Source organism: Mustela erminea, chromosome 19 (genome assembly GCF_009829155.1).
Source record: "Mustela erminea isolate mMusErm1 chromosome 19, mMusErm1.Pri, whole genome shotgun sequence".
Lineage (NCBI taxonomy): Eukaryota > Metazoa > Chordata > Mammalia > Carnivora > Mustelidae > Mustela > Mustela erminea.
Genome location: NC_045632.1, coordinates 1,048,567 through 1,061,082, shown reverse-complemented (window position 1 = coordinate 1,061,082; position 12,516 = coordinate 1,048,567). Strand labels below are relative to the sequence as shown.

The window sequence follows — 12,516 nt, the reverse complement described above, 5'->3', positions numbered from 1 at the left end:
CCATAAGACCCTCAGAACTATCCAGCTGAGCTCTTCCACAATTCCCACCCCACAGAAACTGGAAGAGTAAATAAAACAGTGACCATTATTTTAAGTTGCTACATTTCTGAGTGATTTGTGAAACAGCAGTAGGTAACCAGAATGCATGTGCAAATGGAACTTAACACTTATTCCTCTAATTCATGCAGGTGGGAGGGAGGCCTGCCTCCCCAGGTATCTCCTGAAGGGAAGGAACCCTTACCTCCATTCCATGTCCCATTGAGGGTGACACACATGGTCTGATCACCGGTGCAGTTCATGACCAAACGAGACTCGCATGAGGCTGACTCATCCCCGAAACAGTAGTGACATTTCACTCCATTGAGCGGGGCCTCAGGCGCCACATCTGGTGGGGGTGAATGTGGTCAGGGTGGGATGAAGGCTAAGAAACATCCCCCCCCAACCCCACAGCCCTCTGTTCTCATCACCACCCCCACCACAGTCCAGAGCATTTTCCTCCAAATTCGGACCAGTCTGGTCTCAGTCACTTCCTTCCACCCCCGAAGACATAGTCTCAGCAAACAGAGGTGAAGGTGTGGCTGCCCCACACTGGTCATTTGTCCTAAATGAACCTTCGGGCTGGATCCTGTAGGTTCTTTTATTCATTCCACAAACATTTATTGAGCACCTACTGTGTGCCAGGCCCTGTTCTGGAGACACAGCACTGACCACAATGACAAAAGCCCTCCCTTAGGGGTGCCTGGGTGGCTCAGTCATTAGGCATCTGCCGTCAGCTCAGGTCATGATCCCAGGGTCCTGGGATCAAGCCCCGCATTGGGCTCCCTGCTCAATGGGAAGCCTGCTTCTCCATCTCCCACTGCCCCTGCTTGTGTTCCTGCTCTCGCTATCTCTCTGTCAAATAAATAAATAAAATCTTTAAAAAAAAAAAAAAAGCCCTCCCTTGAACACACTGAATTCCAAAAGCCATGAAAAAGCGATCATGTTATTTTAGGTTTTAAGACATTGTGGTGTTCCGCCAAAGAGCAGGGCTGTGGCCTGTAGGCTCTCCACCACCTGATCAATTCCAGAACTTTCTTAGATATCTGAAATGTTTAAGAGAAAACTGCTTAAGCATATTTCTCCGTAGTCAAAACTAAGCCACCAATCATTTTCATGTGGGTTTATATGGTAATATTGGCAAACAGAAAAGTTGACTAAAGAGGGGCACCTGGGTGGCTCAGTCAATGAAGCGTCTCTCAACTTCAGGTCAGGTCATGATCTCGGGGTCATGGGACCGAGCCCTGCGTGGGACTCTGCACTCAAGAGGGAGTCTGCTGGAGACTCTCTATCTCCCTCTCCCTCTGCCCCTGTGTTCTCGTTCTCTCAAATAAACAAATCTTTAAAAAGAGAAAAGAAAAGAAAGAGACATGTGGTGGGTTCCCTTCGGAATGTGCTGCGAGCATAAAATATACCCGAGATTTCAGAGGCTTAGTTTGAAACAATAAAATATCTCGTTCTTAATTTTATATTGATTACATACAGGTCAAAAGAATGTTTTAGCCATATTACCGTAAATAAAATACATTATTAAAGTTAATTTCACCTGTTTCTTCGTACTTTGTAACGTGGCTACCAGAAAACCTTTCCCCACAACTATGGCACATGTTGCATTTCTCCTGGGCAGTGGCTGCTCTAGACTCTCCATCAGGGTATTCCGAGATAGTCCCTTTGATCTTTCTTTATACGTAGAAATTTCGTCTAACGAAGTTACAATCATAACCGGCATTTTCTACACCCCCCAGCATGCCAACCTCTCAGCTTGGAACTGGTGGTTTTATTTAATGAGCAGCACAGTTTTTAGGAGGAGGGAAATCCCGGTTGGCTGAAAGGACGGCCAGGAGCCCCGAGTGTGGAGCTGTCTCGGGTCTCCCCCTGTTGCTACACCTGCCAAATACAAATTCTTTCTTTGGACAAATAACCAAGCAGCAAAAAGTGATCTTTATCGCCACTCAGGGCTGGGTCTGGAGTGAGGCCAGCAAGGAGCCGCTCCCTCTCAAGGTCATGCAAGTGCAGAGTCAGCGCCTGAAAGTGAATGCCTCCTTAAATTTTGCACCCTGGGGCCTCGCTGGCCTACCCTAGACTGGGCCTGCTGCCAGTCCTACATTGCTTGTTCCATTTGGCTAGCCCTCGGGGGAGCTCCTCTCCCAAGGAGAAACAAAACTTTGGGGTTCCTCTCTAGCCTCCCAGTAACTCAGTGAGTACCACTATAATTTCTCCAGTGCCTGCTACCAGCTAGCCTTGTGCTGGGAGGCACCCCCTGAAAAGCTCAAGTCATACCCATTTTCCAGCTGAGAATACTGAGGTTCTCCTTGCCCTGGTCAGCCAGGCAGAGCTGGAAACTGAGGCCAAGTTCCCACAACACTCTACCTGGGGGTGTGCCTCCCAAGGCCTGCCAACAAACCTTGTCGTGTGGCCCCTTTGCAGGTGATCTCACAACACGCTGTGCTGACCCAGAGACTCCAGTAGGGGCCATAGGTCAGGGAGTAGACACCTTCTCGGCATTCCCCAGGGATGACACATGACCCATTCTTGATGACAGTCCCATTTTCTGGGGGTCGACATTGAGGCGGAGAGATTAGAGATTCTTGCCTCTCCCGACCCCGGACCACAGACCCATCTGTGGCAGTCCCCAGAGGTCGATCAGGGACCTCAGCTGGCATGGAAGCCCCCGCAGCTGGAGCCCCGCAGCCCCAGCCCCACCCCAGTGGCCCCAAACTGAGCTATGAGGCAATTCCTGCAACCTCTAGTCCCAGGGTGGTTCTTCCATGCCTCCCCTGCCCCAACCCCTGCCCACCCACTTTGTTGGTCCTCCACCCAGTCCCCATCTGACACCCCCACCCAGCTGCATCTGGCTGAACAAGCAGGCTTCCTTGGCAGCAGGACAGGTTCTCTCGGTACAGTTTCCCAGCAGAGAGCAAGCTGGACATGCCTTGGACGTCCCTGTGGGGAGAGAGGTATGATCAGAGCCTGTGGTTTAAGGAGAGAGAGAGAGAGAGAGAGAGAGAGACACACACACACACACAATTTTCAAGACTAGGACTAAGGGCTTGGGTGGGAGCCCCAGAAGTGTGTGACCTTTGTTCCACATGGGCAAAGTTCAGAGCCAGGGATCAGCATCTCTAAGCTGGAGTGGGGGAGGGGATGGGGGGGTGATCCCAGCCTATCTACCACTTCTCACCAGGGGATCTCCCTCACAAGCCCGGAGTTGAACGTATAAAAATGGAATGTGCCTATTGGGCTAAGCTGGGAGGAACTGCGTCCGACCGGCCAGCCTTCTTGTTGACCTGCAGAGAGGCATGTAAGGGCTCTTCCGAGAAACCTCGAGGCTCGAAGATGCGTGATTTGAAAACAGCGAACCTCATCTCATACACCTGCCGCTTACGGATGAAAATACGACCAGGAAACTGAAAGCAGATGGGCTCAGAGTCTCCCTCAAGGTCACGTAGTGAGATCCTGGCTAAGTGCCAGGCCACTTGATCCCCAGCCTGGGCCAATGGAGGCAGAACTAGAACCAAAGTGGGAGGCAGCTAGGCAAAGTAAGGAACGGTAACTGCTCTCCGCTCGTAGTAAGAGTCCCTTTGGACAGGGCTATGTATGGCCTGATACTATTCTAAGCTCTTAAAAAAGCTCTTCAAACACACTAATTCCATGGATGCCCTCAGTAGCTTTTTTTTCCCCTCCCCAACAGTGCTTTGAGGCAGGGGGATCATCACCCTTATTTCACAGATGGGAAAATAGAAGCACAGAGATGTTCCTTGACTTGCTTAAGGTCACACAGTGAAGAAGCAGCGGAGCCAAGATTTGAACCCTGGTAGCCTGACTCCCAAACCATGGTCTCAAGCCCAGTTCAGCTGCCTCTGCTAGACAAAAAGCCAAGGGGGGAGGGGGCTGAACCTCAGACTCTGAAGCTAGATTCACGCATGTGAACCTGGACTGTCTCTCATGGCTCTCATTTGCTCTCAGGGACCACACACAACGTGCCTACCTGCTGGGGTGGCCAGCGTCCCCCAGAGCGCCAGAGCAGTGAGGAGTGGAAGCATGACCCCGGCCGGAGGGAGGAAGCAGGACACAGGTAACCTGGCCTTTTATTCAAGGGCTCTGGCTAGGGTAGCAGCCCTGGGAGACAGAGAGAGCAAACAGCCTAGGGAGATAGTGGCCCCACCTGCCCTCCTAGCCCCTGGGACACTTGGGCCGGGGGCAGGGACTTAGGGAGCATGGGGATGGGGAAACTGAGTCCTGAGAGGCACACGGGAGAAGACTGAGCTGCTCCTGAGGTCAAAGACAGATGGGCGTGCTGTTATTGTTATTCCTATTATTAACAAGTCATTCAGAGAGTCATTCCTGGTCATTCCAGAGAGATGTTAACCCACTGAATTCTTACCACAGTCCTACAAGCAGTTACCCTTCTTCCCAGAAGCAAGACAGTATTCCCAAATATTAGCTGTCTGTCAGAACAGGCTGTGGCAGTAACAGCTTTGGCCAACTGCTGGAGCGGTGGCCTGGTGGTCTCTACTGACCTGGCGTTTAATTTTGAGTTGCTGGAACATGGGGGTGTCCACAGGAGGGCCCAGATAGGCCAAGGCGGGGGGGGCATTCAGGGTCTCAGGATAACAGATTTTTACCAACCAGATCTGGAGGTATTTCAGTATTTTAACAGCTGGTACAGTTGAAATGAGCCCTGAACTTCCCCCCACCACCCCCCAGTTGTATAGGGAAGGAAACCAAGTCTCAGAGTCAGGAAGGCCCAACTCCAAAGCCACAAAGTGAGGACAGTTGGCATAACCAGGATGTGAACCCAGGCCTCTCAAACTTGACTGCCTGGCTTCACCTCGAAGGAAGAAGGAAGACAGCCCCCTACCCTTACCTGGAAAATGGCCTGCCCCAGACAGAGGAGGCCTGCATTCCTCTCCTGTCCCTGCCTCAGACTGGGCAGCCTTGATTTGCTCATCTGTTCAGTGGGAATGAGGTTGATCTCAAGCACCCCATGAGGGGCCCCAGGACTTGATCTCCATCAGAGTGACCCCTTCACTGCTTTGACTCCCCACTTGCCTCTCCTTGGAGGTGTAACTCTAAGGATACCCCTTCCCTTGTTTTGGTCCTCAGTGTGACGGACCACTAAACTGGCATACCTCGGGGTCTACCGCCAATGCTGGATCTGCCGCGGCTACGTGTGTTGGGAGGATTCATGATCGTGACACTCAGGCTCTAAGGAAACCACACGCCCACCCAGAAGAAGATGAGCACGTTAGTGCTAGATGGCCTGGGTTCAAGTTCCAGTTCTGCCCACTTCAAGCTCAGTGGCCTTGGGCAAATCATGTCACCTACCAGAGCCCCAATGTCCTCCTTTGTCCAACACGTAAAGTAGGAGGACCTATGTCAAAGGATTAAATGGGTCAATGTATGCAGAATGCTGAGGACGATAGCTGCTCTCACCATCCCTCAGCAGGGCACCGGGCAAAGCTGGCACTGGCCTCCCCCTTGGCTCGGAGGAGTGACCCTAAACGAGAGAAAGGACCTGTCCAAGGTCAGTCCAGGCCTGTCCGGTTGCCCAGACACCAGGGGAGGAGCCCTCAATCAGCAGGTACAACCAAGGAGCTTTCGCCTAAAGGAGGGGGGGATCCTGAGGATGGCCTTTGCCGTGGGGTGCTCTGGTAGGGAGAAGTTTAGGGAGGAGGCCCACCACCTTCCCGGGTGGACCCAAAGCCCTTTGGTCCAGGAGAAGAGGGAGGAAGAGGAAACAGGTAAGTCCACCGGTCTGGAGTCCGGAGTCTGGAGTCAGGGAGCGGCTCTTGGTTCTCCGTGACCAGAAGCCTGTGTCCTCAAGGTCAGCTGATAACACCGCTGGGCAAACAGGCTGGAGGCCCACACAGAAGCGAGGTGAAGCCTGGGAAGGGGTAGAAACGTAAGCAAAGCACGCGTCCTTGCCCTTCGCCAGAAACCTGAAGGCCAGGGACCGTAGGAGCGGTTACGTCACGCACATACAGGCACACGGGTGCGGTTACGCCATGCCCGTACAGGTGCACGGGAGGGGTTACATCACGCACGTACAGGCGCACGGGAGGGGTTACGTCACGCACATACAGGCGCACGGGAGGGGTTACGTCACGCCGGTACAAGCGCACGGGAGGGCTTACGTCACGCACGTACGGCGCACGGGAGGGCTTACGTCACGCACGTACAGGCGCACGGGTGGGGGGTTATGTCACGCACGTACAGGCGCATGGGTCTACACACGCCCTCGAAGCCACACATCCCCTCCCGCGCACAGTGAAGCGCTGTTCGGCCCCTAAAACCCTCCACTCGGAAATAATGTGACCCGAGTTACAGTTTCCTCTCCCCTCCTCCCCCGGTAGATAAACGTATCCTTCCGCAGTTCTGTATTTTCCCATCGCCGGGTGTTACAGACGGTGTCGCAATGAAGAACTTCTCGCCCGTGTCACTTGAGCCGTGTTCCAAGTTCCCGCAAGGGGTAAGTGGTTTTACGATGTCAGAGGTTTTTCTACGTGTGTCATGTTTGATAGCAACTGCAGAATCACCCTTCCTGGGACGGTCCCGGCTCACACTCCCACCGGCCACGTAAGGGAGTGTCTGCTTCCCCACCCATTCACCAGCTCTGGGTGTCATCCAGCTGTCCTAGTTTTGCCAGCTTCTAGGTGAAAGGCACGTGGCAAGATGCCAGTGGCCGTGAACTCTGCCTAGCTCCCGCCATCAAGAGATGGAGTCTGAGGGATGCCTGGGTGGAGTCTGAGGGATGCCTGGGTGGCTCGATCGGCTGAGCATCGGCCTTCAGCTCAGGTCATCGTCCTGGAGTCCTGGGATCGAGTCTCGTGTGGGGCTCCCTGCTCAGTGGGGAGTCTGTTTCTCCCTCTCACCCTCCCTCTCTCGTGCTCTCTCTCTCATTCTTTCTCTCTAAGGTAGTTAAATAAAATCTTTAAAAAGAGGAGAGAGGAGTCTGTTCCCACCTCCTTGACTCTGAGCCAGGCTTGGAGCTCGCTTTGACCAGAGAAGACCGAAGGAGCGATGTTGCGTGAGTTGGGAGTCTTGGTGCAAGAGGACTTGCGGCTTCTGCGGTCCCTGCCTTGCCGCTGCGACCCCTCTGTCACAGTGGGAATGAGCTTGCCTCCTGCAGCCTGGAGGATCACGCAGACGGAGGCCCGGGGCCTCCCAGCCAGCCCGGCCAGGACCTACAAGGGAGGCCATCTGAGACCAACTGGGTCTGCCAAAGCCCAGAACCTTGAGGCTCGGAGCTGATGCAAACAATACAAACAGCATTGTCGTTCGACTTTTAGAGGAGCCATTCGTGTTTCCCCTTCTGTCCTGTGCTAATGTTTCTGTTGATTCACTGGACATGGTTTCCCATGGCTACAAAGTGCCACAGACCCAGGTGGCTTAAAACAGGAATGCGCTGTCTCGCATCTGGAGGCTGAAAACCCAAAACCAAGGTGTAGGTAGGACTTCTGTCTCTCAAACCCGTTGGGGGAGTCCTGGCTGCCCCTTGCCAGTTTCCAGTGGTTTTACTGGCCATCTTTGGCTTACAGCTCCCTAACTCCGGTGTCTGCTCTCACTATCTCATGGCTGCCTTCCCCTGTCTCTATTTTCACATGGTTGTTTTTTTTCTTTTTTATAATTATTTTTTTAAAGATTTTATTTATTTATTTGAGAACAAGAGAGAGGGAAAGAGAGCACACACAGGGGGCGGGGTTGAGGGGAGGGACAGAGGGAGAGGGAGAAGCAGGCTCAGCCCTGAGCAGGGAGCCCCACGCGGGGCTCAATTCCAGAACCTCCAGATCATGACCTGAGCCAAAGACAGACGCTTAACTGACCTCAGATACTTAACCGACTGAGCCACCCAAGAGCCCCCAACATGGTCATCTTCCTATGAAGATGCTAGAGACATTGGGTCAGGGGCCCATCCTACCTCACTGTGACATCCTCCCAACCACTGACATCAGCAGCAGCCCTATTTCCAAGTAAGGTCACATTCTGAGTACTAGAAATTAGGATTTCAACATAGCCCTTTTTTTTTTTTTCTTTTCGGTTAGGCGGCGGAGTTTGGGAAGGTGGAGGAGGACACCTTCAACCCTTAACCAGAGCTCTTTATATATTAGCAACACTAGCTCTTGAATTGCGGTGATTATTTCTTTTTTTTAGATTTTATTTATTTATTGGACAGAGAGAAATCACAAGTAGATGGAGAGGCAGGCAGAGAGAGAGAGAGGGAAGCAGGCTCCCTGCTGAGCAGAGAGCCCGATGCGGGACTCGATCCCAGGACCTTGAGATCATGACCTGAGCCAAAGGCAGCGGCTTAACCCACTGAGCCACCCAGGCGCCCCGCGGTGATTATTTCTGACACTGCAACTAAGTGGTGGAACTTGAGCTGCAAGGGGTCAGAGATGGGAACACCTTTCTTCTTTGCACAGATTTTTTTTTCTCCTCTGGATCCCTCCTCTCCGCAGGTCAGCTCCACCCACTGAAGCCAGAGGGACCCGTGGAGGACAGGATGGAAAGAGGCTGGGGTCTTCCAGCCCTTGGTTCTTGTCTCCCTAGAGTGGCAACACTCAGGGTGATAGTTATGCCAGACTGTTTGGGTTCGAAGCCTGACTCTGCACCTACAGGCCATTACAGGCAAGGGACTTAGCCTCCTGTATTGGTTCCTGTGGTCACTGTAACAAATTAGCATTCACTTAGTAGCTTAGTAGGATTGTATTCTCCTACAGCATTGGACATCTGAAATCGCAAGTGAATTCTCAGGAACCAAAATCAAGGTGTGGGCAGGATAGTGCTTCCTCTAGAGAGCAAGGTTTCCTTGCCTTTTCCAGCAGCCAGAGCGGGGCTCCCAGAATCCCTCTGTTCTTGGCCCCCTCCCCCACCTTCAAAACCAGCAGCAAAGCGTCTTGTCTCTCTGACCCCGCTTTCCTACCCCTGTCTATAGTCAAATGTCCCCAGCCTCCCTCTGTAAGGACATTGAGGATTGCATGGAGGGTCTATGCAGATCATCAGGATACTGTCCCAGTCTTGAGATCCTTGACTTAAAAGCACATCCACAAAAACCCTTTTTCCACATACAGTACCACCTACAGTTTCCAGGGCTTGGGACCTGGAGCTCTTTGGGGGCCAGTATTCAGCTGACCATGCTTCCCAAAGCCTCAGTTCTCTCAGCTATAAAATAGGGTACTGGGAGGGTGACCAGTGTATCTAGAGAAGGCACTCAGAATATCATGGGGCATGTCACAAGCACTCAATAAAGGGGAGCCTCATTTAAAATTTTCTCTTTGCAGGTGTCTGGGTGGCTCAGTGGGTTAGAGCCTCTGCCTTTGGCTCATGTCATGATCTCAGGGTCCTGGGGTCAAGCTCCGCATCAGGCTCTCTGCTCAGCAGGGAGCCTGCTTCCCCCTCCCTCTCTGCCTACTTGTGATCTCTCTCTATGTCAAATAAATAAATAAAATCTTAAAAAAAAATAAATAAAGTTTCCTTGTTGAAAAAAAATTTGTTAATAAAAAATAAAATAAAAATAAAAATAAAGTTTCTTCCTTGGGCCTCAGTTTCTCTACCTGGAAAATGGGGAAGCAGAGGGTGTGGAGTTCAGGGGTTCCAGCTCTTTTGCTCCCTGGGAGGGGATCCTCTTTTGTCCCCCTCTTTCTTTATTTTTTTTTTTTTCAGAGGGAGGCCCTGAGAGAAGATGTCCCTGCATCCGGGAGGCAGCCAAGGCCAAGATGGGAACGTCACATCAGTGTCCCCTGGAGCCAGGGAGGAAATGGCCACAGCCGTCCTCCCACCAATAGCCAGGCCAGAGGTGGTCCCCTCCTCAGGGAGGTGGCAGGAGGCCGTCCTGGATGGAGGTGCACAATTTCTCCACGTCTCTACTTGCTCTCTCTGAGGTCCATCGGGGGTCATTCTCTCCAGCTCCTTCTGCTTCTGTCTCTGCCCCCTCCATTTCTCACTGTCTCTGTCCCTTTCTCGGGTGGAGAGATCTCTCTCCCTCTCTGACTGCCCTGGCATCAGTTTGTCAGTTGGCTCCATCCCTCTTCCTCTCTCACTGCCTCTTCCTTTCTGTCTCTCTGACTCTCTCGCCCTCTCTGACTCTGCATGAGATTCTCCCCTCCTCAGCCCAGGGAAGCCCCGAAACCTGTGGGCCTCCCTCAGGACCCAGCAGGCAGGTAGGAGCTGGGCGAGGCCCAGGTGAGTCACCAGGAGGAAAGAGCAGACATTCCTGCCGCTTTTCTGGGATTGTGCACGGGCCCAGCCTCCTGCCCGCCCTCTCCCGTGCCACGTCACTGGACCTCACAGGTGTGTGTCACCTGAGGGAGAGACAGAAGGAACGAGTCACAGAGACAGACAGAAAGACAAGCCTAGAGAGACATTAAAAACAGGGATGGAGAGACAGAAAAGAGAAGCAGAGAAAGAGATGGGAAGAGACAGGAAAAAAGAGACAGAGACAGGGAGAGATAGAGTGACAGAGTCAGAGAAAGTGAGACACGGGTTGAGAGAGACAAACAGAGAAACAAAGAAAAAGACAGACACAGGAGGGGAACAGCAGACAGATTTCAAGAGACTAGAGCAGTCTGAGGTGGGGATGGGTGGGCTCCAAAATATTCCCCTCATTCTTTAAATAAATTTAAAAAAGATAATAATAAAAGATGATGACCTCAGAGCAGTAAGGTCATCCTGCCAGAAAGCTGGATCGCAACACCCCAACTGTGTATTTCTGGACCAACACCCCAACTGTGTATTTCCCCACCTCAGTCAGTCTTCATGCCACCTGCAAGAGGGGCCCCACTTTCCACATGAGAGAACCCTAGGCTCTCAAGGGAAGATATCTGTTGGCCCAGGGTGACCAAGGAGTAGTCTAGTCCTGGATCCAGGGGCATGACCTCCCTGACCTCAAACCCTTAGAATGTCTCCACCTCTCTCCCCACCCACCATGGAGAGAAAGCTCTGGAGAGCCCGTCCAACAATGATCGGTGGCAGTTAGAGCCTTCTGCTGAGCACATGCCACACGTCAGGCATGGTGGCACGTGCCCTGGGGGCATTTTTTTATGTCCCTAGCACACCAGCCCTGGGAGAGAGGCACTTGTGAAGGAGCTGGAGGCCCAGAGAGGTTAAATATCCTGCCCAAACCCACAGAGTAGGGTGTAGCTGGAATCTGAACCCTTCTAGTCTGGTGCCAGCCCCATATCTTAATCACTAGGCTCTGCCACCTCTTAGAAGGGAGGATTTTGGGGGGACTTTTAATACTTTACCATATTACCTTAAGGCTTCAGTGAATTAGTAAAAGTAATAATACTATACTCATTGTTATACTGGTAGAGATAGCTACTACTTACTCATTGCCTACTATCCTCTCCCTCCCCTATTCTGTTCCAGCCACACTAGTCGCTCTGCTGTTCCTAGAGCTTGTCAGGACACCCCCACTCTGTCCCCACTGGCAGTTGTCTATCCCTGGAACTCTTCCTGGATCATCTACCCAACTTCTGCCCTCACCACACTCAGCCTCTGCTCAAATGCCACCTGCTCAGGGAAGCCGGGCAGCATCATCCCACCTGAAACCAACCATGCCTCACTTGTATCCTGTACTTCCTGCCTCCTGGTTTGCTGTTCTCTGTTTTACTTATCGCTGCCTGACAGCCACAGACTAAGTAACACATATTGACTCTTCATTGTCAAGGCCAGGCACTTTGCTTTGTTTCCTGCTGTCCCCAGCTCCTCCTGGACCAGTACCTGGTACAGAGTAGGTTCTTGGTAAATGCTGAAGGAATTTGTTGAGCCCTCCTTGTGGGCCAACAACTGTTTCAGGCAACTTCACCAGCGTTAAATTGCTCTGGTGGGTCAGAAGCATGCAGAGATGGAGAGTCTAGACAATTTTATCTTTTACATTTTTTTACTTTATATTTTTCAAGAGAATGGGAGAGAAAGAGAGCACACATGAGGAAGAGATGGGTGGGCAAAGGGAAAAGGAGAGAGAGAATCATAAGCAGGCTCCATGCTCAGCGTGGAACCCGATGGGGGGCTCCATCTCACCACCCTGAGGTCATGACCTGAGTGGAAGTCAAGACAGACACCTAACTGACTGAGCCACCCAGTCGCCCCTACATTTTACTTTACTTTTTAAAAAACTTAATGGGAGTGCCCGGGTGGCTCAGTGGGTTAAAGCCTCTGCCTTCGGCTCTTGTCTTGATCCCAGGGTTCTGGGACCGAGCCCCACATTGGGGAGTGGGGAGACTGCTTCCCCCCGCCCCCGCCTGCCTCTCTGCCTACTTGTGATCTCTGCCTGTCAAATAAATAAAATCTTAAAAAAAAAAAACTTAATGAGGACCTTTACAAATACACAGAAAAAGGAGACAGAATGGCATGGAAGTTACCCTGAGATACTGCCTTACATTTTTTCCTAAAGCATTTTAAAGTAAATGCAGACATCCTTGACATTCACCTCTAGCTACTTCAGTGAGTGTCTGTAAAAACCAAGAACAGCTTTCCACA

At 51.9% G+C, this 12,516-nt stretch overlaps 1 long non-coding RNA gene across 2 annotated transcripts; it reads right to left on the bottom strand.

The window, feature by feature from the left end:
- Positions 1 to 1,494: 1,494 nt before the first annotated feature.
- Positions 1,495 to 5,919, bottom strand: LOC116579925. Of its 2 annotated transcripts, XR_004281459.1 has the most exons (7): positions 5,791 to 5,919; positions 5,365 to 5,536; positions 5,169 to 5,244; positions 4,025 to 4,155; positions 2,878 to 2,979; positions 2,441 to 2,587; positions 1,495 to 2,061 (listed from the first exon to the last, which is right to left on the bottom strand). It is a non-coding gene; the product is annotated as an uncharacterized LOC116579925 (long non-coding RNA). The 2 variants fall into 2 exon arrangements; XR_004281458.1 differs by having other exon boundaries at positions 5,365 to 5,919.
- Positions 5,920 to 12,516: the final 6,597 nt, after the last annotated feature.